A 26,981-nucleotide genomic window follows, 5' to 3' on the forward strand; every position below is an offset into this window, starting at 1 on the left:
ACATTTTATTTATTTTATTTGAGAGGGAGAGAGAGAGAGCACAAGCCAGGGGGAGAGGCAGAGGTGGAGCAGGGAGCCCAACGCGGAGCTCGACCTCAGGACCCTGGGATCACAACCCAAGTCAAAGGCAGACGCTTAACCGACTGAGCCACCCCAGGCACCCTTAGATTAAATCTTTGGACCTAACTACCAGTGTATAGGAAATACAAGGTAAATGTTAAATGACACTTGGAGAGGCAACTAGCAATATCCAGACTTTGGGAAAGTCTGGGACAAGAGACCTGGTCCCCTCAACAAGTAAATCACAAGGAATGTGTGTGTGTGGGTGTGTGGGTGGGTGTGTGTTGGGGGGGTGCATGTGGGGTGACTCTAGATTAAACAAAACTTAATATACATTTCACCCCATTACAATCCTTAGAGCTTAAACAAACCTTAAAAAAATATTTAGGACACAATCAGGGAAATTTGAACACTGAATTGACGTTAGATGGTATTTATTTTAGGCATGATGATACCGTATTTACAAAATACTTACCTTTTAGAGTGACACATCGAAATGTTTATGGGTGAAATTATATGATACCTGGCACTTGCATCAAAATAATCTTGTGAGAAGGTTTAGAAGTCACTTGGGTAGGAGCACAGAAAAGCTAGACTGGCCCTGAGGGATGATTCTTGAAGCTGAGTGATGGGTACACGGGAGTTTATCGGGTGTCTCTCTGCATTTGCGTATAATGGAAACTTAATGAGCACTTGAGGTGCTGTGCTGGCAGCTAAGGTCTCTAAGGCAAAGCCATTAAGGTCTCTCCTCTATAGTGTCTTACAGCGTGGTTCCCAGACTCTTACCACCGAGCCCCTCTCTTACTACTCTTTTTCCTGGTGAGCTTCACGTTTGAATGCTTCTGATCACTAAGTAAATGCATTTACTATGCAATAATGTAAAAGTCCTGTATTCTTGGAGTGGTTTGAAATGTTCAAACATTTTTCTTTTAGAGAACCTTAAAGGAAGCCTTGGCTGGGAACCCCAAAGTGGTCTAAGTTTTCAATTTGACAGAGGTGGAACCTGAGGTAGACAGGGAAACCACCAAAGTCCCCATTTGGCAGAGGTGCCATCGGAGCCTCCTTCTTCTAAGCTAAGGCCGTTGCTTTTTCCAGGGCACCACTGTCCGCTGAGCACAGAAGGTGTTTTTGGAGTGTGTCGATGGTCTAGTTAACTGTACTAGAAACAGTCACTACATTAGCCTGTCACCTTGTCTTTTTGAGGCTGAGGTATGTCAGTTCCTTCAACTTTTCCTCATACGTTTTTTACTTGCCACCTTCTGAGACTATTCCAAAACTGACACATTACCAGTTGGTTTAAATTTTCCCTTTATGACAGGTTTCTTAGCACTTACTTTCCACACCCCTTGTCAATTAAGAGTGGAACTAATTAAAAAAGTCAAGCACAAGCATCTCTTGGTGACCCAGCAGCAGATTGGCGAATTTTCCGTCAATCGTGGTAGAAACGACACAAAAACCTGCAGAGCCACCATATATAATAGGAGTAGAATAACTATCAATAGATGCCACATGGTGTAATTTTGCTTAGAATGTCCCCTCCTTTCACCAGTTCCACAGTATGTGCAGGTTGGTTTATTGAGAAATATCGATCAAAGAGTGTTTAGTACTTTATTCTGGATGTTTGTCACAGACGCTTTTACCTCAGCTTCCCAGTGTTAAAGTGTACCTCAGCAATGTTTCGATTGCAACCTCTTCTCTATCAAAAAGGATTTTCCTGTCAAAATGGCAGAACCACATCTCTGTCAAGCTGACAACGTAGAGAGAGCAACCAACCTCGGCTGCCAATGTTCTCACATGCAAGATTGAAATCTTTAAAAGCCCTTTTGGATGGTACTGTGGTCAACTCTTTTCTCTGTTGGGAATTATTTGGTTTCCTTCCTGAATTTCCATCAGGGAGAAAAAGAGGCTTGATCTGCCCACAGCGAAAACAAGCAGTGGCTTTCACAGCAACTGATTGGAATGGAAAACCAGGATCAGATCCACCTCCAAAAAGCTTTCACGTGAAAAGGGATGAAGTTTCTGTTATCGGCTCCAATTCAAGAAGGTCCAAAGGCTTCTTGAAAATCCAGAATTGGTTATTTAAATTAATAAAAGAAGAAACGAGAACTATAACAAGAGCCAAGTTTTGTCATTGCTACCCTCGAGGGTCCAGTGGCGTCTTCAAATCGCAGTATCACCCTTAGTTTGAGAGCAGAGTGTGAAGAATACTATCAGTGCCTCAGGACAGGATGCTGCATCATCCCCCAGCCTACCCACTTGGCCTCAGTTCTTTCTTCTGGTATTCCTGGGCTACCTCCCAAGCCAACCTACTTACCACCCTACTTCCCTGGTTTTCAGTGCCCCACTTCCAACCTAGACACTCAAGCCTAGTAAACACAATGACATATCACGTAAGCCTAGCAAACTAGATGTAGAAGAGAGCTCTCCCCCCCATTGGATAAAGGCTATTTAGCACAAAGCCTGGTGAGGGGATCATAATTAATAGCAGAATATTAGAGGCATTTCCGTTAAAGTCACAAACAAGACAAAAAACTATCACCGTAGTGTACTAAAGCAGTGGTCAAGAAAAGGAACGGGAAGCATATGCACAGGGGAGGGGAAAGAGAGCTTCCTATTTCTCCTCTGCCCTCACTGCTGCTGGCTCCTCATTCGACCTTGATTTCTACCACTCAGTCTGTGGCAAGGAGCAAATGGAAAATGCCTGTAGCTTCAGATGACTATGTGGTGAGAGAGGTAGCATGTACTGATCTTATTGCCACCAGGTTGATCATTTCTTCTTGGTTCTCTGGAGTCCAGGGAGGAGGCAGAATAGAAAATGGGAAAAGAGAGAGAGAGAAATTTCTGGTTAGAGTTTCCATGACATAAAGAAAGATGGTGGGGGGGAACCAGAAACAGCAAGAAAGAATTAAGTGAGCGAGAAGGACAAGTAAGGAGGAAAAGGAGGATGGACATGGGGTGGATGGATATGCACAAGCAGCAAGGAGCAGGAGTAGAGTCCAGAGGTGGGGAGCGAGGAGGAGGAAATAAGAGAAATAATAACCAGAAAAGCATCCGGATGCAGCACCTAGAAGCCTCATCGTGACTGAAGGGGTGCAGAGGTGTCCGAAATGGAGCTGGGTTCAGAAGAGGATTTGACCGGGAAATAGGAGAGCTCTTGGATCAGAGGTAAAATCTGAGGAAGCTTCCAGGCCTGAAAGATGTTCCAGGTGTTCTGCTAAGTGGTTTATATCTGTTGTCTTATTTAATTTAACCCTCACACCAACCCTGTTATGTAGGTGCTCTTATTCTTCCCATTGTACAGATGAAGAAACTGAGGTTTAGAAAAACTAAGTATTTTGCCCAAGATCAGTCATTTAACAATAAGTGGATCTGGAATTCAAACCTAGGTCTGCTGATTCTGGAGCCTTGGCTAGGTAATCTCTAGTTTCAAATTCTTCTCTGGCTTGACCCAGTTTGCCTTCCAAGATTGGGTATACACCCATTCAGCATGGTATGGGACAGATGGCTATGCATTGTCTAGCTAGGTAAAAAGAATTTTCTGACTAGTGAAATTATGGATGCCAATACTCTAAAATCCATGTCATCTGAGGAACTTTTGGAGGATCTCTGTTAATTAGTCTAGAGGTGAGAAAGGTGGGACGTTGGACATTTGAGGGACCGTCATGGCAGAGGCAATGATTTCCCAAGTTGTTCCAGAGAGGGGACCAGTTGGTGTGACAAGGAAGCAGATTACAGTTCCGTCTTGGGACAGGCTTTCCATTAAGGTTTTGGGATGGAAGTGGGATGAGCTCCTTTATGCTGTAAAAGATCCCCATTCCCCAAGGTCCCATCATTCATTCATCCATTTATAAAAATTTTTGTAGGGATCCACAACGTGTCATCTCTGTTCTAGGGATTGGTGTATAAAAAGCAACAAAACAAACGTACTCACTACACTCCTAGAGATTTCATTTTAGTGGGGAAAACAGACAACAAACAAGTAGAGAGAGACAAATAGTTATATAAACTACTTATAAAGCATGATGTGTGTTCTGAAGGAAATGAACAAGGGCCTGAGAGAGGAACTAGGGAGGGAACTGGAATGGACCCAGTCGGTGCTGTCAAGGGTCCCTGTCAGGCTTCCTTTGTGCCAGTCTCCCAGCTTCTATGCACTTTTGCTAAAATGACCAGTTCTTGCAACTTAGTTCCAAAGATAGCCCGTGGGTCCCTGGAGCTCTTGGTCCACATGCACAGAGAGCTCCTCCTAACCTTCCCTGGCCCAGGACTCAGCTAGCAGAGTATGAAAGCCTAGTCCTCATCTGCAGCAGGAACAAAGTTCTGGATGCAGTGCAGGCTTCTAGGCATCTCCTTTGCTTGGTGTCTTGTGCTTCCCTGTTCAGCTCCCTCCACTCCCTTACTGGCTCCTCCCGGAGCATTTTTTAATGAGAACATTTGCTCATGAGCCCTTGTCTCAGGGACTGCTTCTGGGGAACTCGACCTAAGGTGGGGAGAGAGTCACAATCGGATTTACACTTTTAAAAGGTCCCCTGTTTCCCGGGGGAGAAGAGACTGGGGAGTTGGAAGTGTGGGCAGAAGGGGGCCAGTGGGGCTGGTAGTCTAGGCAAGGACTGGAGGAGGCTTGCTCGAGGAGCATGGCAATGGTAATAGGGAAGAGGACAGATCCAAGATCAGTTTTGAAGATGCAAGCGACAAGGTTTGCTTGGAAATGACTGAGAGAAAGGGGGGAATCCAAAGTGTCTCCTAGGGACATGTAGGGATATTATGGCTAGAAATTCCCTCATCGAGTGGGAAGTAGAATCAGGTGACTCCAAAGGCCATGTGTCCATTTGAAAATATATCTGTAAAGGCCAGATTTAGCATCGAAAGATAGCAGCTGAGGATGGCTGCACCTGAAAGTAAACATAAAAACACAGGGGACGCACATAACTGGCAGGTAGCTTGCAAAAATCATCAAAGCCCCCCAAATTCCTTTTGAGTCATCTAGTAGGAGGTTTCCACTTCCCTGCTCCTGTGGTCCCCTAGCACTTGAATCCAGACCATACCTGGCCCTTATGAAGTGTGCTAGGCCTTTGTCTAGGAGGAAAGTGTTTGAGGGCCTTCTGGCTTGGCTCTCTCATGCTCTTTCTGACTGATCACCTTGCTTTTTAAAGAACAGATGCTAAGCTGTTATTGTCATTCCTCTGATTTACTGAGCACTTGCTAAGCGCCAGGCAGTTTGCTTAGTCCTTTGCATGTATCACCTCATCTCCCAGCTTTTCCAGGCCGGGCTCCTGAAGCTCCTTTGGAGGCTGAAGCCATCATGACTTAGCCACTTGTCCAGAACAGAATAGTCTGAAAGCGGCTAAGTTGGGGTTGGAACCAGAAGTCCCATACCGGACTCCAAGTTCTCAACCCATATGAATGAACCAACAGAAGAAAAGTTGGAGCCTGAGCACTCCCTCTGCCTACAGAAAACTGCAGTCACTCCCTGCCGTTGAGCCCCAGAGCGGCAGGGCTGGTTCTCACCCCCACCCACCAGAGCCTCTCTGCAGACAGACACACCCACTGCCCTCTGTTCCCACCCAAGCCCAGCCACCCAGTTCCTCTGGGCACCCGTCTAGCTCTGCTCTACAAAACAGGGCTCCCTGATCCCATTCTTAGGTTCCTAGTAAACAATGCAAGCTCTTGAAGAAGTTTGCCCCCTCTGTGGTTTAGGAATTTCCTTAGAGATGACCCCAGAATAACTTGATTAGGGGCACTTCAGATCCATTCAACCCATGCTCCCCAAGTACTTGCTATGTGCTAGACTGTGCAGTGAGAGGAGAAAAACTGGTAAACATTGTTTTTGACTGCAGGGAACTCAAAGTTAATGTCAAGCACATTTCCAGGTGACACTTATCTAGAAGGCTGATTATTCCCAATTCTCTGGAGAGACTTTAAGGGACTTTTCCAGTTTGAGGGGCTCTCTAAGGCCAGAAATGCTTCCTGCCACAGTTAAGGATTGGTTAACTCAGTGCTGGCATACCAGGAAATATTCCTGAAGGCTTTAAAAATAATTCTGAATCAACATGGATTCCATAATATATTGTTTGGATACTATGATGCCATTTACATGAAAAAAAGATACATGGTGTTCCTGGCTAATAGTGATTATCACAAAATAGTGAAATTCCTGGTGGTTTTTGTTTTCTTCATTATGGTTGGTTTTAAATGTTTGATCTAAAAATAATTCATTCAGAACCCTATCTGTAAAGGCTATACATACTGTATGATTCCAAATCTGTGGCATTCTGGAAAAGACGGAACTATGGGGAAAAGATCAGCTGTTGCCAGGGCTTTGGGTGGGGAGAGGGAGGAGTGAGGAATGACTAGGTAGGTGGAACACAAGAATTTTAGGGCAGCGAAACTATACTGGATGATATAATGATAGATACGTGTCACTATACATTTGTTAAAACCTATAAAATACACAACACAACGAATGACCCCTTATACATAAGGGGACTGGAGTTAATAATGTACCAGTATTGGTTCAGCTGTAACAAAGGCACCACACTCAGACAAGATGTTCCTAATAGGAGGGGTCTGTGTGCGTTTTGGGAGAGGGGTGAGAATGTGTAGGAGAATATACTTTCTGCTTGACTTTCCTGTAAACCTAAACCTGCTCTAACAAAGTCTGTTAATTCAAAAAGTAATAACCTATTCTATACATGCAGAAAAATACAGGGACTATAATGAGCACACATTTATTCGCCACATAGATTTAATGTCTTAAGACTTTGCCATATTTGTTTTAGATCATTTTTCAAAGAAATAACAAATTATAGAATCAAAGCCTCTTTATATCTGTCCCTAATTTCAACCTCTAACCTCCCTCCCTAGAGAAAATTCCTTCCATTTATTTTTCTATACATTTATATGTCTGTCAACATTAACAATATATAATATTAACAATATATAATATTTTTTGAAAATTATACAATACATATAATTATATAACTAAATTTAATATATAATATTATTTTTGAAAATTACCTCTTTATTAATCTTCTATTAAGAATTATTTATATACAAAGCTCTAGGTTATCCATTTTAACTGCTGTATACCATTCCATCATATGAACCTATCACAGTAAAGTTTTAACATAATACTTGGGAACATATCTTAATGCTATAGGAGAGTACTCATGATATTAAGTGAGAAAAACAAGATTTAAAACATTTATAGTCTAACACAAAACACGTGCGTACAAAATAAAATGCTGCAATGACAAATACATTGTGGGATTATGGATAATTTTTCATTTTCCTAAACCTTATACAGTGAATAAACGTTGATTTCATAATTTTTTACGAAATAAGGCTAAGAACATGCTGTATTACTGAAACAGGAATGTGAGCTGTGTGTCCCGTGGAATCATTACCTCCCTCCCACCTCTGCTGGCCGAGCCCCTGGTCGTCCGTAAACATCTCTGCCCTGTTTTCATCCATTCATCTCACAGGGCAGCAGCTGGCCCAGCAGCCCCCATCCCAATAGCCCTATCTTCCTGGTCTCCGCAGCACATTTGGTGGGTTTTTGGTGCCTGATAACCGCAATGCAATTAGAGGATTGGCTATAATTATGCCTGCAGTGATATTATAGGATTGGATATAAATATACTTGCTACGTGTGAGGAGAGTTTATTTCTGTTCACAGTTTACCATCTGGCTGCAGCACACCCTTTCCTAGCCGGGAGGGGAAAGAGCACTATTCAAGCCAGAGGTGACACAGGAGTCCGACTGGAGGCTTTATGTAAGCAGATTCTGAGAACTCCTCTCCACGTGTGTGGTGGGAGTCGTAGTGTCAGGAATGATGGGAGGGAGGCAGCAGGTTTGTACCAGTCTATCTTGCGCTTTCTCTGCTCGGAACCTGGAATGGAGCTCAGGCAGACCAGTGCAGACCTTCCTAAATCACAGTACTCCCTGTGGGTTTGCAGCCCCTCTCCTCGAAGAGGTAGCCACGTGTCCGTCTTCTGTCTCCACTACCCTCTCCAGCTCAAGTCCCATGTTTCCACCTGCCTACTGGATAGTTCTATCTTCCTGTCCTACTGTATCATCAAACTACATTCAGAATTTATTTCATCGATGCCCAAGTTGGTGTTTCTTCTGATTTCTCCATTTCTCTTCATGGTCACACGATGACCCTCATCATCTAGGGGATCATCTTTGGTTGCTCTCTGCCTCTACCAGACAGGCACTTGTGTCCCAGCGGACAGCAAGTCTTGCCACATCTTCCTTTACGAGTTTGGTGCCTAGATCTAGCACAGTTTCTGGCTCTCGGTGATTAATATTTGTCGAATGAATGAATGAGTCAATGAAGTGTCTCTTTCTCTCCATGCCCGTGGTCACCTCCCTAGTTCTCATTCTTATCACTTCAGAGCTGGATTGTTACAGTCACTCCTCAACTGGGTGTCCTGCCTCTGGCCTTCCTTGGCGCTAACTCATCCCACCGCTGCCCCAGACAGGGTATTCATCATGCCACCTCTCACACCACTCCCTTGTTTAAGGACCTTCAGTGACTCCTCACTGGCTACCAGGTAAAATTGGAAATCACGAGCTTGGCTTTCAAGGCCACTGCGCTCTAGCCCTGATGCCTAAAACTGCCCACGTTCCTAGACCCTCAGTTCTCTTCTCACACATCTTGTACCTGACAATGTCTGGGGTGATCCTCAGGCCACTCCCTTGGCCTGGACGGACATTCCCATTTTTACCTGTTCTCCAGAGGAGGTAATATCTAAGCGAAGACCAGAAGCACGATTAGGAAGAAGTAGAACCATCATTCCCTTATTTAACAGAAACTGAATTTCCCCTCTGCTGGGCACCAGGGCTGGCATATATTGCTCCAGCCCTTGCTCTCAAGGAGAGAGTCAGCTACTTCAGATTATCCACAGATTCTCCGGGACCCTGGAATGGCCTCACCCTGAGACTCCTCGGTCAAACTGCGTTTGGGGTGTTAACCTGTGCCCTCGGTTTTCTGGCCACCTTTGGGTTTAACCTGCTGACCCTGCAGGGGAAATGGGCCATTGTTTTGTTGGCTTGAAGCTAGCTGACTGGTGAGGCCTATTGGACTCAGCTCCTTATCTGGACCCCCATTCCTGCAGGACACCCCTGCTCTGGGATCAGACTTTGTGTTACCTATTTCCTTCCCCACTTCCCTGACCCCAGCCATTCCAGTCAGTCCTCCCAAGGACTAAGTGGGCTTCCAAACAAATAGGGCAGCGGTGGGGGCCCCACCTTCCCAAGCAACATCATGACACTGTGGAGAAGGCCTTTATAGAATAAGCAATTCCAATATATTACAGTTTTTTTGAAGGATGTTCTAGAACCGATATGTGTTACATGGTTTTATTTTTTTAGTAATTCTGCATGGAGAGAAATTGGGCAAGTTATACATAAAATATAATAGAGACGATTTAAATTCTTTATTTTTGCTCATCAATAGTTTCTAAATTTTTCATAATGATCGTATCTCACCAGTAGAATATTTAAGGGAAAATAAACTGGGTGACACAAAAAAGGGGTAGGATCTTAAAAACATCACTCTATATTTTGTGTTGTATAAATGTGAATTACTAACACAATACTTTTGTGATTTGCTCTCTTGGAAAGTTTATAATTATGTTCCTTGCTAATTGCATCACCTGTTAGAGGGGTGGTTGAGAAACACAGAGGTGAGTGTTTGCTCACAAAACTGAAAGCCCCGACTTCTCATGTTGGCTGCCTAGGCCTCTCTGTCACAGCCACCAGATCTTGGCATTTATCAACCCCCTGGGCACATGAAACCCTGGGTGAGGGAGTTCTCCGGGCCTGGCCTACAGAAGCTTAGACAAGAATTGTCACAGAAGCATCAAAACAATAGAATGTGATGTCGTGGGCATCCCAGGGGGAAATAACACTAGGTTGAAATGCACTTTTGCATCATTGATTTTTCCCTGCTGATTGAGCCCTGTTGATCTCATTTGGCAGATCAGCCTCAAAGTGCATGAACTATTTGAGCCTCATTAGTTTCCAATAGATTGATTTTGCTAGGATTGCGAATTGGCCATCTTGAATTGCAGGCTGCAGAAGCCCGCTCTGGCTCAGCCTCGGGGGCAGAGGCACACGAAACAGCAGCAGTGGCTGTGGGCTCCACCACCAGAGAAAGAGACTAGAGAGCCAGTCTGAGGCCACAAAAGCAGTGATGCCTTAAATTTTTCTCTGCAACCAGGCAGGATAAAATATGAAGCTATAAGAAAGCCAACAAGGGTCATGTCTGCTCTTTTTTCTTTCTCGCTCGTGTATCCTCCTTGACATTTCCCTCCCCAAATGTCTCTCTCTCTCTCTGTGTCGCCTCAGCACCCCCTTCAAAGGTAAGAAGAATAAAGATAGCATTTTAAAAAGAAAAACATAAAATATATTTGAAGACTAGTTTATAAAACAATGAATGCTGAACTACTTACAATATGATGATCAGAGAGAAAAGCAGAATATAAAATACAAAATATTAAATATACTAAAACTGCACGTACAACATGACATTGCTTCATAAAAGGAATACAGAGAAGAAGAAGATTAAAAGGAAAAAGGCCATATGGGGTTAGTGGTAGCTTCAGGCAGTAGGGATATGGATGATTTTCATTTTTTTCCTTTAAGCTTTTCTGTATTTTCAACATTGTCTGAAATGATTAGTACTATATGTATCCATGGCAAAATCTTACAGAAATATGTAAAGTAGTGATACACACATCAATAGGGTGGCCCACGCCTTTCATTCAGCAAGGCGTATTGGCCTCTGCCAGTTAAAATAACAAACCTAACTCAAGTTAGTCCAGCCATTCCTCAAAAAGGTAAACATAGAGTTAACCTCATGGCCCAGCAATTCCACTTCTAGGTATATACCCAAGAGAACTGAAAACATATGCCCCCACAAAAAAGTGTTCATAATGGCGTTATTCATAATAAACAAAAAGTGGAAACAACCCAAATGTCTATCAACTGATGAAGGGATAAACAAATTGTGGTAATACGTACAGTGGAATGTTATTCAGTCATAAAAAGCAACAAAGTACTGATACACGCTATAGTAAGGGTGAACCTTGGAAACCTGATGCAAAGTGAAAAGAAACCAGATGCAAAAGGCCCTATATTCTATGATTCCCTTTATATGAGATGTCCAGAACAGGCAAATCTATAGAGATAGAAAGTAGATTAGTGGTTGCCAGGGACTGAGGGGCGAGGGGAAAGGGCACGGGGCAGGGGGGTGACTGCTAATAGGTATAGGGTTCTTCTCGTGGTGATGAAAATGTTCTGGAATTTGTGGTGTTGGTTGCACAACATTATGAATATGCTAAAAACCACTGGATCATATACTTTAACAGGAGAAATGTTCTGGTATATGGATTACATCTCAATTAAGAAAGAAAGTTTGTCTAGAACACTGTCTTGTAATTGCCTGTCTATTTACCGGTCTCTCCCAATAGATTGTGAGCGTCTTGAGGATCAGGTCCTGTCCTTGTTCTCTGGTTTTCCAGCACTGAGTAGAGGACCTGGACACAGTAGACACATGATGCTGGTAATTGAATGACATGAGAGTCCTCTTCCCGCAATCCCAGGGCTACCTGGTGGCTCTGCTCCCCACCTTCAGTGAACCATCTGGGAGTTAGAAGCTCTCATCCAAGTGTAGAATACTCTGGGACCAAAGAGTGGAGCAGCTTATATGAGCAGTCTGAATACGAACTTGTGGGATCACATTGTTTAACCCCATTGAGCCTTGTCCCGGGGTCACATTGAGTTCAGTAAAGGGGCTGCCACTGACCCCTGGGGGTCCTTACTATCCTTCTACTGGAGGGTTCACCAGGAATAACCATTCCTTCTTTGAAGGTGGCAGCTTGGGCTGCAACACATTTTGGGAACCTCATTTTAGCATGTGTTCTGGTTCTGCTCTACTTCTAATCAGGGTCAAATGAAGAAGTCCTCGGTTCTTTTGGCCTAAGGGAGGAGATAGTTACCTCTGTCCACTTCTCTCTTATATAAGTCCAGTTGCCTTCAATTCCTTGGTGGTAGAACATGATTTTTTCAGATTATCTCATTCTTACAGGGCCAGATAAATGGGTAGGCCATGCAAGCATTGCAGAGATTGCCGATCTGAAGAGGGTTCCAGACATCCCTGGAAATAGGTGACTTTCTGAGACTTCCCGTCACAGAGAACTGTATGCCTAGATGAATTGCTTGGTTCAGCCCGATGGAGAAGCAGAGGGTAAGTTCCCTAAGAGAATGGCACAATAACTAGAGGTGGTCACTAAGCTGCTGTTTATGAAAGTGGGTTGAGGTCACCCAGGTTTAGGAATCAGGGCAAGCAAGTTTGGGGACAGAACAGATTTGCTGAGGTCATGGAAAAGGGGCTGATACTTGATAGGCACGTCCACCATCTTCCTTTCTACCCTTTCCCCAGACAGCACTTGGCATCTCCCCTTGACAAATGCTGACAAAGAGTTATTAACCTTCCCAGGGCACCCATGTGACTCAGTTTGGCCGTGTGTAATGAGTTCCTTCAGTGAACTCTTCCAGTCACCTCTGACAAGCTTCCAACAGCTTCCAGAATGTCAGTTATTCCCTTAACACCATTGTTGTTGATTTTTTAACCTTGTTAAGGTTACAATAGTTTAGTGAGGCTAGTTGCCCTGTTTCTGAAATTGTATTTTTTTTTTCTGCCTCAGGACATTTAATGATCTTTCTCTTACTTGCAGTCTCTCTCACTTTCTTTTGCTCTCCCCAAGCCACCCTCTTTTCCCTCCTTCCTCTTTGTTCCTCCTTCCTGGCGTTCTACCTTTCTCTCTCCAGCCTCAGTTAGAATGCCTGTCTCAGAGTTGGCAGCTGGATCCACCAACCCTAAAAATGCTTCCCTCAAGTAAATACTTTATTAACTAAATTACTTCAGAGTAGTAAGACTTCTAAAGTAAACCCAACATATTCTAATCAATGAATCCCCGGCCCAGTCAGATGGTCCCCTCCTCTTGTCCTTCTCCAAAACTCCTGACCTAGTCAGACCCTCCCATTAATTCAGTGACAGTGGATGGAAGTGTGTTTCTGAACTTCTGATTTCTCTCAAAGGTCCACCCAGGTCAACATTTTAAGTGTCTTATTTTGACTAATAGCATAAAACAATCTCAAAACCAAACCTTATGCACTTGGTCAAATACAATTGTATAGGATTGTATTCTATTACATACTTGTGTTTTCATCCAAGCAACAACACAAGATATGCTGGAGCGAGTGTTTTTATTTTTTATATATTTTTAAAGATTTATTTATTTATTTATTGGGGGGGAGGGGCAGGGGGAGAGAATCTTCAAGCAAACTCCCTGCTGATCATGGAGCCTGCCACAGGGCTTGATCTCACAACCCATGAGATCGTGACCTGAGCTGAAACCAAGAGTCACCCAGGAGCCCCAGAGCAAGTGTTTTTAGATTGATAAACGGAAGCCTGTCACTAGATTCTTAGGATCACTGGTTCAAACTCATCTCGGCACTGCTTCCCAAGCACAGTGATCCCCATGGCTCCTCTCATTTCTACATGGTCCCATAGACTTCTGACCAGCGTCCACCCATCTCACCAAACTTCCCTAACGCAGTATCTGTCAGTCTAGACCTCCGAAGAATGTGGAATTCTTGGGTCTGACATTCCCTGATCTTCAAGTCAGTTCTGTGCCCTCAGGCAGGAGTGTAGATTCACTTTTCTCAGTAATTAATCAACAAGAAACAAGAAAATCTGTTCTTTAAGAAAATTTGGCTCTTTTCACTACTTGCTTCACTTTCTTCAAGATATTACAAAAGAAACTAGGTACAAATGGTCACCAGAGCTTTAGTAATATATCAGCTAAACTCTTTGATACATAATTCCCTTTCCCTCATCCTATTCTTTTCTCCCCTATCCTGGCGTTCTCTAGCTGATATGGCTGAAAATGATTATGGTCCATCTTTTTGGGTAACTGTGGAAACAAGTTAACAAAACCAACACATTTTAGGAAAGCCTCTTTCACGACTTGGCCTCCTAGTAATATTAGTAATAATACCCACTTACTGAGTGCTTATGCGTCAGGCAGTGTGTGAGTGCTTTCCGTGCATGCTTTCATCTACAGCTCACAAGTAAACCTCGGAGGGTTGTGTGTTCCTCACGTTGCAGATGAGGGACCCAAGAGCTTACACGAGAGTTCCATATTAGGTGTTGGAGCCAGGATTCTGTCCACAGGCTTAAGCACCATGCTCACGGCCGTCTCTAGATCGTCTTGTTTATTTCCCTCTCCTACAGTCTGTGTGACCCTAAAGATGGAGGAAAGGCTGACAACTCGGGGCTGTCCTCTGCAAAACCTTTCTCCCTCTTCCACTACTTCCTCACAGTTACAGCCTGCTTAGGGGCTGCTTCCTACAGCATGCTCGTGACCCTAGTTTGTGCGCTCAACTCTGCGGCCTGATCCCGTTATTTCTCTCCAGCAGTGGAAGGACTGCTGGGAATAATCTGATGCACATGAAGAGAAAACAAGGAGTTACAATAAGATTAAATTAAGTTTAAGCAGATTTTTAACAGTATGTAAAGCACAGCGCTAAGCGCTGTTGGAGGTGAGCAGACACAAGCCAGGGCCTCATGGAATTTACAATCTGGTGGGTAGAGAGGATGAGGAATAGGACTATACACATATGTACATGAGTTCATGCCAAATATGGTCAATTCCATGAGAAAGGAATAAGTGAAGTGCTATAGGACTGGAAGGCTGGAGTGCTCACTTTCCCTGGGAACCAGGAATGAGCGTGTGATCTGAGATGGGATGAGAATGGAAAGCCCTGAGCTTTATTTACTCCAGGCTTGGTTACTGACACACTGAAAAGGGCTTGGTGTTTCTCCTTCCTAGGACAGGCCCCAGAATTTACAAGGCCCAGTACAAAATGAAAATGTGAGGCCCCTTACTTAAAATGAAGAATGTAAAGATGGTAATAAACTGAGAGGGGGACCCTTTTCAGCACAAGCTGTGCACCCATGGAGTGGCCTTCCCTGGGCCTCTGGGGGTTACCTTTGGGAGGTAGGGAGTCAGGTCTAACCAGCCTGGCACAGGGCCTGTGACTTAGATGAATCAGTGAATGACTGGAGACAAAAATGAATTGACACAATAACACCTGCTGATTTCTTGGGTGGTTTTCAGTTTTAAGATGTTTTTAGACCATGACTCTGAACGCTTCTTGGAGGAGACATTTGAGATGAGTCTTGAAGGATAGTAGGATTTTTCTTTCTCTCTGTTTTCCCCTCTTCTCTTCTCTCCTGTCCTTCCAGTATTTTTCCATTTATCTCATAAACACACAGACTGGAACCAGCAGAGTTCAATATCTGAGGGATGACTCAAAGACTTAGACCTCACTTAAGATTCCTCAAGGCACTTTCCCACTTGCAGGGATGAACTTGTCTATATATAAAATTTCCAGAGGTAGAGTCTGGTTTTTCATTTTAAAATTAATTGGTTTTATTTTAATTAAACAATTTGATAGATGTTTTTAAAAAAATCAGAAAAATATAGATGAGAAAAAATAATTACTCGGAATCCCATAAAAAATAGTTCTTTTTTTTTTTTTTTAATGATTTTTTATTATATTATGTTAGTCACCATACAGTACATCCCTGGTTTCCGATGTAAGGCTCGATGATTCATTAGTTGTGTATAACACCCAGTGCACCATGCAATACGTGCCCTCCTTACTACCCATCACCGGTCTATCCCATTCCCCCACCCCCCTCCCCTCTGAAGTCCTCAGTTTGTTTCTCATAGTCCATAGTCTCTCATGTTTCATTCCCCCTTCTGATTACCCCCCCTTTCTTTATCCCTTTCTTCCCCTACTGATCATCCTAGTTCTTATGTTCCATAGATGAGAGAAATCATATGATAGTTGTCTTTCTCTGCTTGACTTATTTCACTTAGCATTATCTCCTCCAGTGCTGTCCATGTTGTAGCAAATGTTGAGAACTCGTTCTTTCTGATAGCTGAGTAATATTCCATTGTATATATGGACCACAACTTCTTAATCCAGTCATCTGTTGAAGGGCATCTCGGCTCCTTCCACGATTTAGCTATTGTGGACATTGCTGCTATGAACATTGGGGTGCATATGGCCCTTCTCTTCACTACGTCTGTATCTTTGGGGTAAATACCCAGTAGTGCAATGGCTGGATCATAGGGTAGCTCAATTTTTAACTTTTTAAGGGACCTCCACACTGTTTTCCAGAGTGGCTGTACCAACTTGCATTCCCACCAACAATGTAGGAGGGATCCCCTTTCTCCACATCCTCTCCAACAATTGTTGTTTCTTGCCTTGTCTATTTTTGCCATTCTAACTGGCGTAAGGTGGTATCTCAGTGTGGTTTTGATTTGAATTTCCTTGATGGCTAATGATTTTGAACATTTTTTCATGTGTCTGTTAGCCATTTGTATGTCTTCATTGGAAAAGTGTCTGTTCATATGTTCTGCCCATTTTTTGATTTGTTTATTTGTTTCTCGTGTATTGAGTTTGAGAAGTTCTTTGTAGATCTTGGATACCAGTCCTTTATCTGTAGTGTCATTTGCAAATATATTCTCCCATTCCGTGGGCTGCCTCTTAGTTTTTCTGACTGTTTCCTTGGCTGTGCAGAAACTTTTAATCTTGATGAAGTCCCATAAATTCATTTTATCTTTTGTTTCTCTTGCCCATAAAAAATAGTTCTAATGGGATTGCAGTATTAAACTAGTTTTCAATCTACTTTTTAAAAAAAGATATTTATTTATTTGAGAGAGAGAGAGAGAAAAGAGAGCATGAGCCGGGAAAGGGGCAGAGGGAGTAGTAGACTCCCTGCTGAGCAGGGAGCCGGATCCCAGGACCCTGGGATCATGAGCTGAGCCAAAGGCAGATGCTTAACTGACTGAGCCACCTAGGCACCCTTCAATCTACTTTTCTATTCAATAATATATTATGTACATCTTCGTTTGTCAGTATCACTGTACTTTTTCATTTTTTGTGACTGTATGGTATTCTGTCATATGGTTGTACTGGATAGGTTTTCTTATCCAATTAAAATTGGACATTTGAATTGTTTTAATTTTTTTTTTTTTAATTCTGGATGGTGTAGCCCTGAATTTGTGAGGTAGGCGACTTATCTGGTTTCTCTCCCTGTTATTTTCCTCCTCTGTGGACAACCTCAGGATAACAATAGGACTCACTCCTGGGGTGGTTGTGTGGTGTGAGTTAAAGCATGTGAAGCTCTCAGCACAAGTACAGAATAGTGCCTAGCAGACTAGATGTGCTTGATTAAAAGTCATTTTATTACTTTACAGGCCCAGAAGGAACTGTCTTGCCTAGATCATGGAGTAAGCTAATAGTAGAGCCTGGGAAGCCTGATTCCTAACCTAGTCTTCTTTGCAAAGCCACAGGATAAGGTGAAAGTGGAAGGAGACATGGGCTGGGAGCTCCCTAGGCTGAGTGGTTTCCTGGTGGCGTCTTGTCTCCTCAGTTGTACAGTAAGCTCCCAGGTGGCTATGAATGTTCTAAATTTTTTTTTCTTTACACGGAAGAGGACAGCCGACGCTCAGCAAAAACTCGTCACTGTTCCTTGACATCTAAGAACCTTAGCAGATGTGTTTCCCATCAGCCCGTGCAGTCATTAAGGCCTGTCTTTACCTCACCACACACAGCTTGTTAACTGGGAACGTGCTTTGGCTGAAGATCCTTGTCAGTGGCAGCTGACAAAAGTCAGTTTTGTTCAGCCCAAGGGATGACTGCTCTACTTTCAGGGATGTCCCGGGGATGTAGGAAGCAGGGCGTGGCTGCTTGCTGGCCCTGAGATCTTGGGCAAGCCGCTTCCCCTCTCTGATTCCTTTGCTGTAACACTGAGGGGGTACCGAGGAGGTGAGGATGGTATGCCCAGCGATGGTTAGCTCTGAACTCAACAAAGTACCCTTCTCTTCACTTGCATATTACCATGTTTTATTCTGTTCACTCTGTTTCACTTTGCAGATGATTTTATTTTTTCACTTGTTTGTCTGTCTCCCTGGAAGCCTCATGAGGGGAAGCTTTACTGCTTTTCGCTGCAACCCCAGAGGCCCTCACCATGGAGCCCCTGAATGTGTGTTGCATGAATGAAATCTCAGAGCCTGAGTTCAAATCCTGGTTGCATTGATTTCTGTGTGACCTTGAGCAAGCCACTTAAACCTCAACAGTTTTCCCACTTGAAAAATAGGGATTAGTGACAGTGCCTTTTTCATAAGGCTCTGAGGGTCAAATGAGAAAATACCCAGGAAGCATTAAGCACACTGGCTGGTACAGAGTATAATTATGATTGTAGCAAACATTTATGTAGCACAAAGGCCAGACACTGATCTAAATGCTTTACATAGGTTAACTATGTTAATCTTCACTACATCTTACTACTTCTAAAAAAAGATTTTATTTATTTGAGAGAGTGAGAGAGCAAAAGCAGGGGGAGAGGGAGAGGGAGAAGCAGACTCCCTGTAGGGCAGGGAAGCTGAGCAGGACTGGATCTCACCCAGGACATGACCTGACTCAAAGGCAGCTGCTTAACCGCCTGAACCACCCAGACGCCCCACTACAACCTACTATTATACCATTTTACAGATGAGCAAACTGGGCACAGGGTAAGTAACATATGCACTCAAGACACGTTAGCTGTTATTTTTATGCCTTAGGTTCCTTCCCAGCTCCCCGCGGGCGAGCCTTCTTAAGGACCAGAGGGCGAGCGGGGCCAGCCTCGGGCCCAGCCACTGGCCAGCCAGGACAGAAAGGGTTACTGAGACCGCGCGCGCCTTGTCGCGGAAGATCCGCGGGCCCGCGCTCTCTGCTCACAATGCCGCGGGGCGGGGCGGCGGGGCGCTTCTTCGCCTCCCATTGGCGCACACGCCCCTTCCTGTCACTGCCGGACCGAGCACCGCCCCCTGGCACCGCCCACCGCCTCGGCGCTGCCGGAGTGGACGGTTCCAGACGCATGCTAATGAGGGGGCGGCCGCCGCAGCCCATTGGCCGGCCGCGGAGTGTCGGTGAAGTCAGCGCCGAGTCCCAGAAAAACAGAGCGGGGCCGACTGCAGCGTGTAGTGCGAGTGGGGCAGGACGCGCGCTTCCCGCCCGCCCGGACACCCGCAAGGTAAGCCCGCGCCAGCCGCCCGCTCGCCCGCCCGCGCTCTCCGGATCCGCGGCCGCGGCGCCGGGGGCGTGCGGCGGCCCGGCCCCCGCGGGCGGCGCCTTTGTTCCGCGCTCGGAGGAGGCGCGTTTAAAGGGCCAGCTGTTGGAAGGACTTGGGGGACGCCCTCCCCCAGAGCATCCCCTGTGGTCACGGGGAAAACCGTGGTCCCCCTCAGCCGAACCTTCCTTCCTGCTGGGTGGATCCCCAGTCTCTCCAGGAAAGTTCCCCAGGGTGCGGGGGTCTCCGGGATTCAGGTTTTGTTTTATTTTTTGTGGGTGGGGGTACGTGCGATCATGGCCACTGCTAGGAGAGAACGTCTGCCTGCTTCATGCTGGCTGCAATATGGGTGGGTGGAGGAGACATCAAAGCCCGGGTGGGTTTACGCTGTAAAGTGAAACTACCGAGGAGGGGCTCCTCTGCAGCAGCCAGAGGAAGAAGGAGGGAGCGAGCGGCAGGATGGAGGCATCGCAGGTGTGTTCATTCATCAGCATCCCTCGGGAGGAGAGGGCGGCGGGAGGGGCGCTAGGACGATCCGTCTGGCCTAGGACCCGCCTGAATGAGCGGGTACCTGTGTAGGTCCGGGAACCCCGTGCGTGCCCATCCGCCCATGCTACCTCATCCCCCGGAGTGACTGGCAGCATCTTGCTAGGCAGCTCATACATGGACGGAAAGCAACTCCTTTCTCCGAATTCCCTCGGCATCACTAGCTCCCACCTGGCTGCTTAACGATGTGGCTTCCTTGATAAGCGGTAGCGCCATTCAAGATAGAGGGGGAGAGAGGCTTGAAGTCATTATGTACATTTAATGGGCGAATGTGCTGTCGAATTCTGCACTCCCCCCGCCCCGCATCCACTGTCGTAAGATGGCTTTGAAATTCACCAGTGCATGCTTTCTTCGGGCAGACAGAATTTATTACGCTATTACATTGCTACATAAAAGCAGAAGGGATCCCACTGAGCCTGGCTCCTTTTATCCAGACTCTGTGTTTTCCCAGCATGTTCTGGCTGAATCTTTGGATTTTTGTTTTAAACTGAGCGCTGGGATGCTCCTGTAGTCACAGGGCCAACCTGCTGAAATTGCCAGAATTGATTTCACTGTCAATAGGAGGGAGGTTCATTTAGAGACATCATGGAACCTATCTGGCAGTCAGGCCTCTGACATCACCCCCCACCTCGTGTCCCTTTTCCTCTCATAAGTGAAGGCCAGGCAGGGATGGCTTGTCTGTCTCCACTCTCCTTGGGTTTCGAGCTCCTCTATTTAGATTCAATATTGTGTTTTTGATGGGAAGGGAAGCTTGGTGGTGGTTGAAGAGAAGGGGGTGGATTAAAAGTGGGGTGGGCAGCAGATGGGGACAGCAGCCTCAATGACAGAAAGCACATGCTGGACATTTGGAGACTCCAGGTCTACAGCCCTTAGAGACACAGGTGAGATAGAGGACTGTCTACCCACTGAGAGAGGGTGTGTGTGTGTGTGTGTGTGTGTGTGTGTGTGTGTGTTGGCTTGAGGGAGGGGTGGAGGAAGAGGATGCTGCCAGCAATTTTCTGCCCCACCCTCTTGATGCTGCCTTAAATAGCTCCTTGCCAGCCAAGCTCTGCTGTCTCAGGCTCTTGGCCTGAGGGGATGGCAGGGAGGAGTGGGTCTGTTGGCATCTTTGCTCTGGGCACTTTAGAGTGGAAGGTTAGCAAAGGGGTGGTTCTCCTGGGGTTGCCGAGAGCTCATTTCTTAGCTGGAGGGCCCTGAGTTGAGCTGTCTCTGGTGACTTCCCCCGCAGGGAATTAGCAACTGAAAAGAAATGTTTTCTACCCTGTAGGGCAAAGAGCTGGGAGGGTATTGTCATCTTCCCTTCAAGCCCACCCCAGCTGGCCAGATCACCCTCTAACCTGCTCTCTTTCTGGCTATTTGGAGAGTTTCTGTGAACTTTTCTGAAGGGATTGAGAATAATGGGGAGTGAGGTTGGAGTTCTGGGAAGGGATGAGCAGATTGCTTCTTACTGGCAGAACAAAGAACTGTTCAGCACTCCCTTTTCCCCCTAAAATAGAGTTGTGTATAGACAGCAGAGTCTGGGGTTTTCTTTGCAGAGTATGAATGGGCAGGATTCAGGAAAGAAGGCTTTTATCAGGTAGCATTGGTTATCATCTGGTCATCCAAACTTAGTTCTGGACCCTTCCCTGGACGTGGACATAGATTTGCTGTAGAGGGCACTCACTGGTCATTTAGGATTTAATCTGTCTCTGTAAAAGGAAATGGATGGTCCCAAAAAACTTTGTTGAAGGAACTCTGGACCAGAGACAGGACAGCTGGCTTTGATCCTGACCATCAACCTGCTTTGGGCTTTGGGCTAGTGGCTTCCACACTCTGGGCCTGTGTCCTTGTTGGAAAAAAGAAGGCTTTGGAGCAGACTATTTTCCCAGGTTCCTGACAGCGTTACTGGTCTTAGATTCACAAGTCCAGTTTTTTTTTTTTTTTTTTTGGCATTTTAAGATTCTTTTTTGTTAGCTAAACGATGTTAAAGTCATAATGTTGCTCAATGGCATGAAAGAAGTATTCTAGGACTTGGGTTCCTGATGGCTTCAGACTCACCTTTTCCTCAATTAGTACGATTTATGAGGATTTACTGTATGTAAATACTTAAGACCTAGAGTGACCTGGAGTGAGAGGCACAGACTCTCTGAGCGGTGATTTGCTGGGGTGACTTGAATTGGCATAATGCTAAGGAAAAGGAGTTTCTAGAATTCATTCTCCCTTCCTGTATATGTTTAACTCACTGCTTTATTTATGGTTATACAGGCGAATGTTCAGGTATTTAGAGCATAAGTTGGAAGAAAACAATGATTGCCAGGTTTTGCCCCCCTCACTGAAGAATTTGAGGGATTGGGAAATTTGGTCATTTGTCCAAAGTCACACAGGTAGCAAGATGAGAAGCTGGGACAGGAACCCAGGTGGGTAGATTCTAGGTCCTGTATTCTAGATGTAACTCTTAACTCCTTCTCCCTCTGAGATTCTAAAATGATATAAAGTGAGGGGGGCGCCTGGGTAGCGCAGTCGTTAAGTGTCTGCCTTCGGCTCAGGGCGTGATCCTGCCGTTCTGGGATCGAGTCCCACATCAGGCTCCTCCGCTGGGAGCCTGCTTCTTCCTCTCCCACTCCCCTGCTGTGTTCCCTCTCTCGCTGGCTGTCTCTCTGTCACATAAACAAATAAAATCTTAAAAAAAAAAAAAGATTTAAAATGATATAAAGTGAGGAGAAGATAGGGCTGAAGAAGGGAGAGATTGGAGGCGGGGTCAGGTGGGGAAGGGGAAAACACAGCCTCCAAGCTTGGAGGAGGGAGGAATGGAGGGACAAATGAAGCTGAAGGGGAGGCTTTAGCCAGCTGTGAAATAGCAGATTTCTGCAGCCCTTGGAGTGAAGGAAGCAAGAACAGGCTTGGCTTAGACAGGGGTGGGAGTGGGCGGACCTGCCTGGGCTTGGGGCTGACATGGAGTCTCCTTGGGATCTCCTGTTGACCCTCGGACTGCGGAGTGTGGTAGAGGCTGCTCTGTTGTAGGGTCAGCTGAAGCCTTTGGAGCCGCTGGGTACATACAGCGTGAACATGTGGGAAGTCAGGTGTGCTGGTGGTGATGCCAGAGAATGCTGAGGTGGGACCCAGTTCTGCTGAAGTCCCGGGTTTTTTTAAATGCCAAATGAAAGAAAGTTTTCCGTGGAATTTCTTTTCAACTCAAGCAGCGTTTTCTCCTCTGACTTTCATCGGTGTTTTGCATGTTTTATGAGCTAGTGTTTCACGGACTGCCTTTTCAAAGGGCACGCTTGGAGCTGGTTGATTCCCTGAACTGTATGTAGCTCATGTGAGGGGAGCTTCTGCCCTGGGACTTGAACTAAGCCTCTGAATGTTTCAATGAGCAATTAAAGAGCTGTGAACAGTGGTTAACCGGATCAGTAGCCATTGAAAGGCAAGGATGAAAGGTGATTAGACTTTGAAGTCTGTAGCCCAAGCCAGCAGCTGGCTTGTGTGGTGTAGTTTACTTTGGCTTGTTGGTCAGGCCTCCGAAGTGTCTCTGTAGATTCCTTGAGTTGTTCCCTCTTTTTGTGCATGGATAGGCCTGTGTGTCTGTGTATCTCACTGTCTTCCCATTCTTGCTTTCGCAGTCTTCTTCCTTTATGCATTTCTTTCTCTCTCCTCCTGCTGTATCTTTGTCTTTCTTCTTAACCTCCTCCCCCATTCTCTCTTTACTGTCAATAATACAGCTTTGTAGTGTATTTTAATGTATTTACTGTTATTAAAATTTAATCTTCTCTGTTCTTAATTTATAGTCAGTTGAGTTTGCTCTCTTTCAATGTGTGGATATGTGTTTTATACACAAAACAAACAAACCAACCAAACCCAATTAAATTGCTTTTTACTTCTTTCTGTGTGGCCTTCCATTGATTTCCACCTCCCCTCTCCCCCCCTTTTCTTCTGTGGTCAGTAGTGGCTCTTTATAGAAAAAAAATTTCCCAGCTCACTGTCATGTGGATATTATTGTTTTTATAATAAAAACAGTTACAACAATAGAAAAAGTTTCCACCCCTGTATTGTGGACACAAGGGACACCCTCTCCCAAGAGATGTGCCCTATTTCTTGACTTCCTTCCATGGAAAGAGTGTCTGCAGTGTATTCTCCGACAGGGGCCTCTACTGTAAAGGTTGGGGGTGCTGATGGTAAGCTGGGGCTCTTGTCTGCAATTCTGGTAATGCTTAGAGTCGGGGAGTGAGGTGGGTGGGCTTATGGCCAAGAGAATACTTCTAAGAATTCGGTGTGATGGTTTTTCTTTGTTTGCCTAAGCTGGGCTAACCCGGCAGTCAGTGGCAAGACCCAGACCCCTTTGGAAAAGAATGAGATGTTTCTCAACTTTCTGATTCATCTCAGTTGGGAACCAAGGGAAGGTAGGTGCAAGGAGGGTAGGCACCTACTGATGGGTTGTAGGTGTGAAGTTCAGGTGCTTTGATGGATGCTTGCTGTAGTGCTTTAAAATTTTCTTCTGACTCAGATTAATTACAGAGAAGATTGAGTCTTGGTGCTCAGTGGTCAGCAGATAGTTTAGCGTCTAAAACTGGCCTTGCAAACAAGTAGTTGCCTTGAAATCTCTAGTTAATATGTTAAAAATTCACATGAGTTTTGTAGTCTACTCTATAATATGTATGTGCTGGTTTTAGTATAAAGGTATTTAAAATGCTTTCCTGTTGGGGCCCCTGGATGGCTCAGTCGGTTAAGCATCTGACTGGCTTAGGTTGTGATCTTGGGGTCCTGGGATCGAGCCCCACATCTAGCTACCCACTTAGTGGGGAGACTACTTCTCCCGCTCCCTCTGCCCCTCCCCCTGCTTGTGCTCTCTCTCAAATGAATAAATAAAATCTTTAAAAAATATATGCTTTGCTATTGAGTACAACTGATGGTCCAGGAAAATGCTGTGTTTATATTGGGCCTTCACTTGTCCATATCCACTTGAATTATGCACAGCAGGTCCCATAGCCCAGCTGGAGAAGCCAGCAGTGGGGCAGGCATCAAACCTGGTGGTGTGGAGAGCTGCCCACCTTCCTGCTGGCTCTGCCAGACCCACTGGGTGTCCCAATCACAAAGACCTCATCCATGTCCCCAAAGATCAGATTCTCCCTCCCACCGGGGCTTTTTCCTCACCAGAAGACCTTTTCTCCTTTGCCTGGCTGCTTCCATCTCCTTTCAGACTCTCCTCACATCTGAAAGAGGTGCTTTGTTTCCTGTGTTCAGCGGTAGCCGGTTGGTTCCCTGTCTGTCTTTTCTACCAGATTGTGAGATCTGGCAAGACAGAATCTGTGTTTCATCTCTTTTGAAATTCAATTTTAATTTACATCAAAGTCATATTTTATTTATATATATGTATATATGTGTATATGTGTGTGTATGTAGTGTGTATACATATGTATATAGTGTGTATATATATATATATATATACTTTTAAAAGTCAAGTAACACTGCAAGGCTTATAAAGAAACACTGTGTCACCCCTTCTTATTCCAGGGATTACTCCCCAGAGTCAGTCACTGAACGTGATTTTCTATTGCTGCAGTAACAAATTACCACCAACATAGTGGCTTGAAGCAAAATAAATTCATATTATGGTTATGTAGGTTAGAAGTCTGAAAAAGTTCTCACTGGGCTAAAATAAAGGTGGTAGCAGGGCTGTGTTCCGTTTTGGAAAGAATCTGCTTCCTTGCTTGCGTCTTCTAGCTTCTAGAGGCTGCCTGCATTCCCTGGCTCCTGGCCCCCTTCCCCTGCCAGAGCCGGCTGGTTGAGTCCCCTCCCACTGCATCGCTCTGACTTCTCACATAGTCCCGTCTTCCTCTGACTCCCTTCTTCCTCCCTCTTCCACTTTTAAGGACACTTGTGATTACTTTGGGCTTGCCTGCATAATCTAGGGTAATCTCCTTATTTTAAGGTCCCTTGATTAGCAACCTTTATTCCATTTGCAACCTTAATTCCCCTTTGCCAGGGAACATGTTTATAGGCTGGGGGGGTAGGATATGGACATCTTCCTGTTTGAGGGGCCATTATTCTGCCTACTACAGTCACTTCCAATTCTTTTAGCTATTTTTCCTGATATTGCTATTATATTTGTGAGTTCCCTGCTTACAGGGCTATTTCCTATTGTTCAATTGGATATTATTCATTGATGTCCTACCATGGATTAGAGGAGCCCTTATTCTCCTCTTCTCCCTGCATGTATCTGTTCACCCTGTCCTCCCAATATGGTTACATCAATGCTTACGTTATCTTGGCTGTGTAAATAGTGTTCATGGCTGAGTCATATAGTTGTGCTATAATGATATTTCCTTTCTTGTACATCTTTTTTTGTTGTTGATAATTGCCTTCTCTTTTCTATTTAGTTTTCTATGTACTTATTACTAATTCTCAAAGTTTCTGACAGAATTTTAAAACATCTGTGTTTTATAACATATGTTCCTTTTCATTTTATTATCATTTTTTCCCCTTGGAGACCTCCCTCCCAGAGGCCTCCAACTCTCTCCTCTTTTCTGGGTTAATTGACCTATAGGCCTGTGCTATTTCTCATTCTGGGTTCCTTTACTTTGTCCTGGGCTGGCTCCTCTGTTTCCTCTTTCTTGGTTTATTTCCCAAGAGGGTCTGTGGAAGTTGATCACTTCAAACTTGCTGAAATATCCTTATTCCATATTTATACGGTCATTTGATTTGCCTAGAATTTTAGGTTGGTCCCTTAGAATTTTGAAAGCATTGCTCCACTGTCGTCTAGGTTCCAATATTAATGGCAAAAATTCGGATGCCATTGTGATTCTCGATCACTTATGGGTAACCTGCTTTTTTCTCACTGAAAATTTTTTGGATCGTCTCTCTTTCTCTGTATTGGAAATTTTCTTGCATTTAAAATCATTGTGCTGGGTCCTTAGTGTGCTGCTTTGATCTGAAGACTCACATTCTTCAGTTTTGGGAAATTTTCTTATATTTTTCTTTTGATAAGTTCTTTTTTTTTTTTTTTAAGATTTTATTTATTTATTTGACAGAGAAAGAGATAGCCATCAAGAGAGGGAACACAGGGAGGGGGAGTGGGAGAGGAAGAAGTAGGCTCCCAGCGGAGGAGCCTGATGTGGGGCTCGATCCCAGGACTCTGGGATCACGCCCTGAGCCAAAGGCAGATGCTTGATGACTGAGCCACCCAGGCACCCCTTTTCTT

The 26,981-nt window shown here is 44.9% G+C and overlaps 1 protein-coding gene across 29 annotated transcripts in view; it reads left to right on the forward strand.

The window, feature by feature from the left end:
- Nucleotides 1–19,089: 19,089 nt before the first annotated feature.
- The window catches only part of SORBS1 (sorbin and SH3 domain containing 1), a 220,463-nt gene continuing 212,571 nt past the window's right edge, over nt 19,090–26,981 (forward strand). For 15 of the 29 annotated variants that reach the window (XM_048218695.2, XM_048218702.2, XM_048218687.2 and 12 more), the window contains exon 1: nt 19,090–19,225. The gene's annotated coding sequence lies outside the window, so the exon portion shown is untranslated. The remainder of the gene's footprint in view (nt 19,226–26,981) is intronic. The other 14 variants (XM_048218693.2, XM_048218703.2, XM_048218709.2 and 11 more) reach the window with 2 other exon arrangements.

The sequence above is a fragment of the Ursus arctos genome, unplaced genomic scaffold (assembly GCF_023065955.2).
Source record: "Ursus arctos isolate Adak ecotype North America unplaced genomic scaffold, UrsArc2.0 scaffold_7, whole genome shotgun sequence".
NCBI lineage: Eukaryota > Metazoa > Chordata > Mammalia > Carnivora > Ursidae > Ursus > Ursus arctos.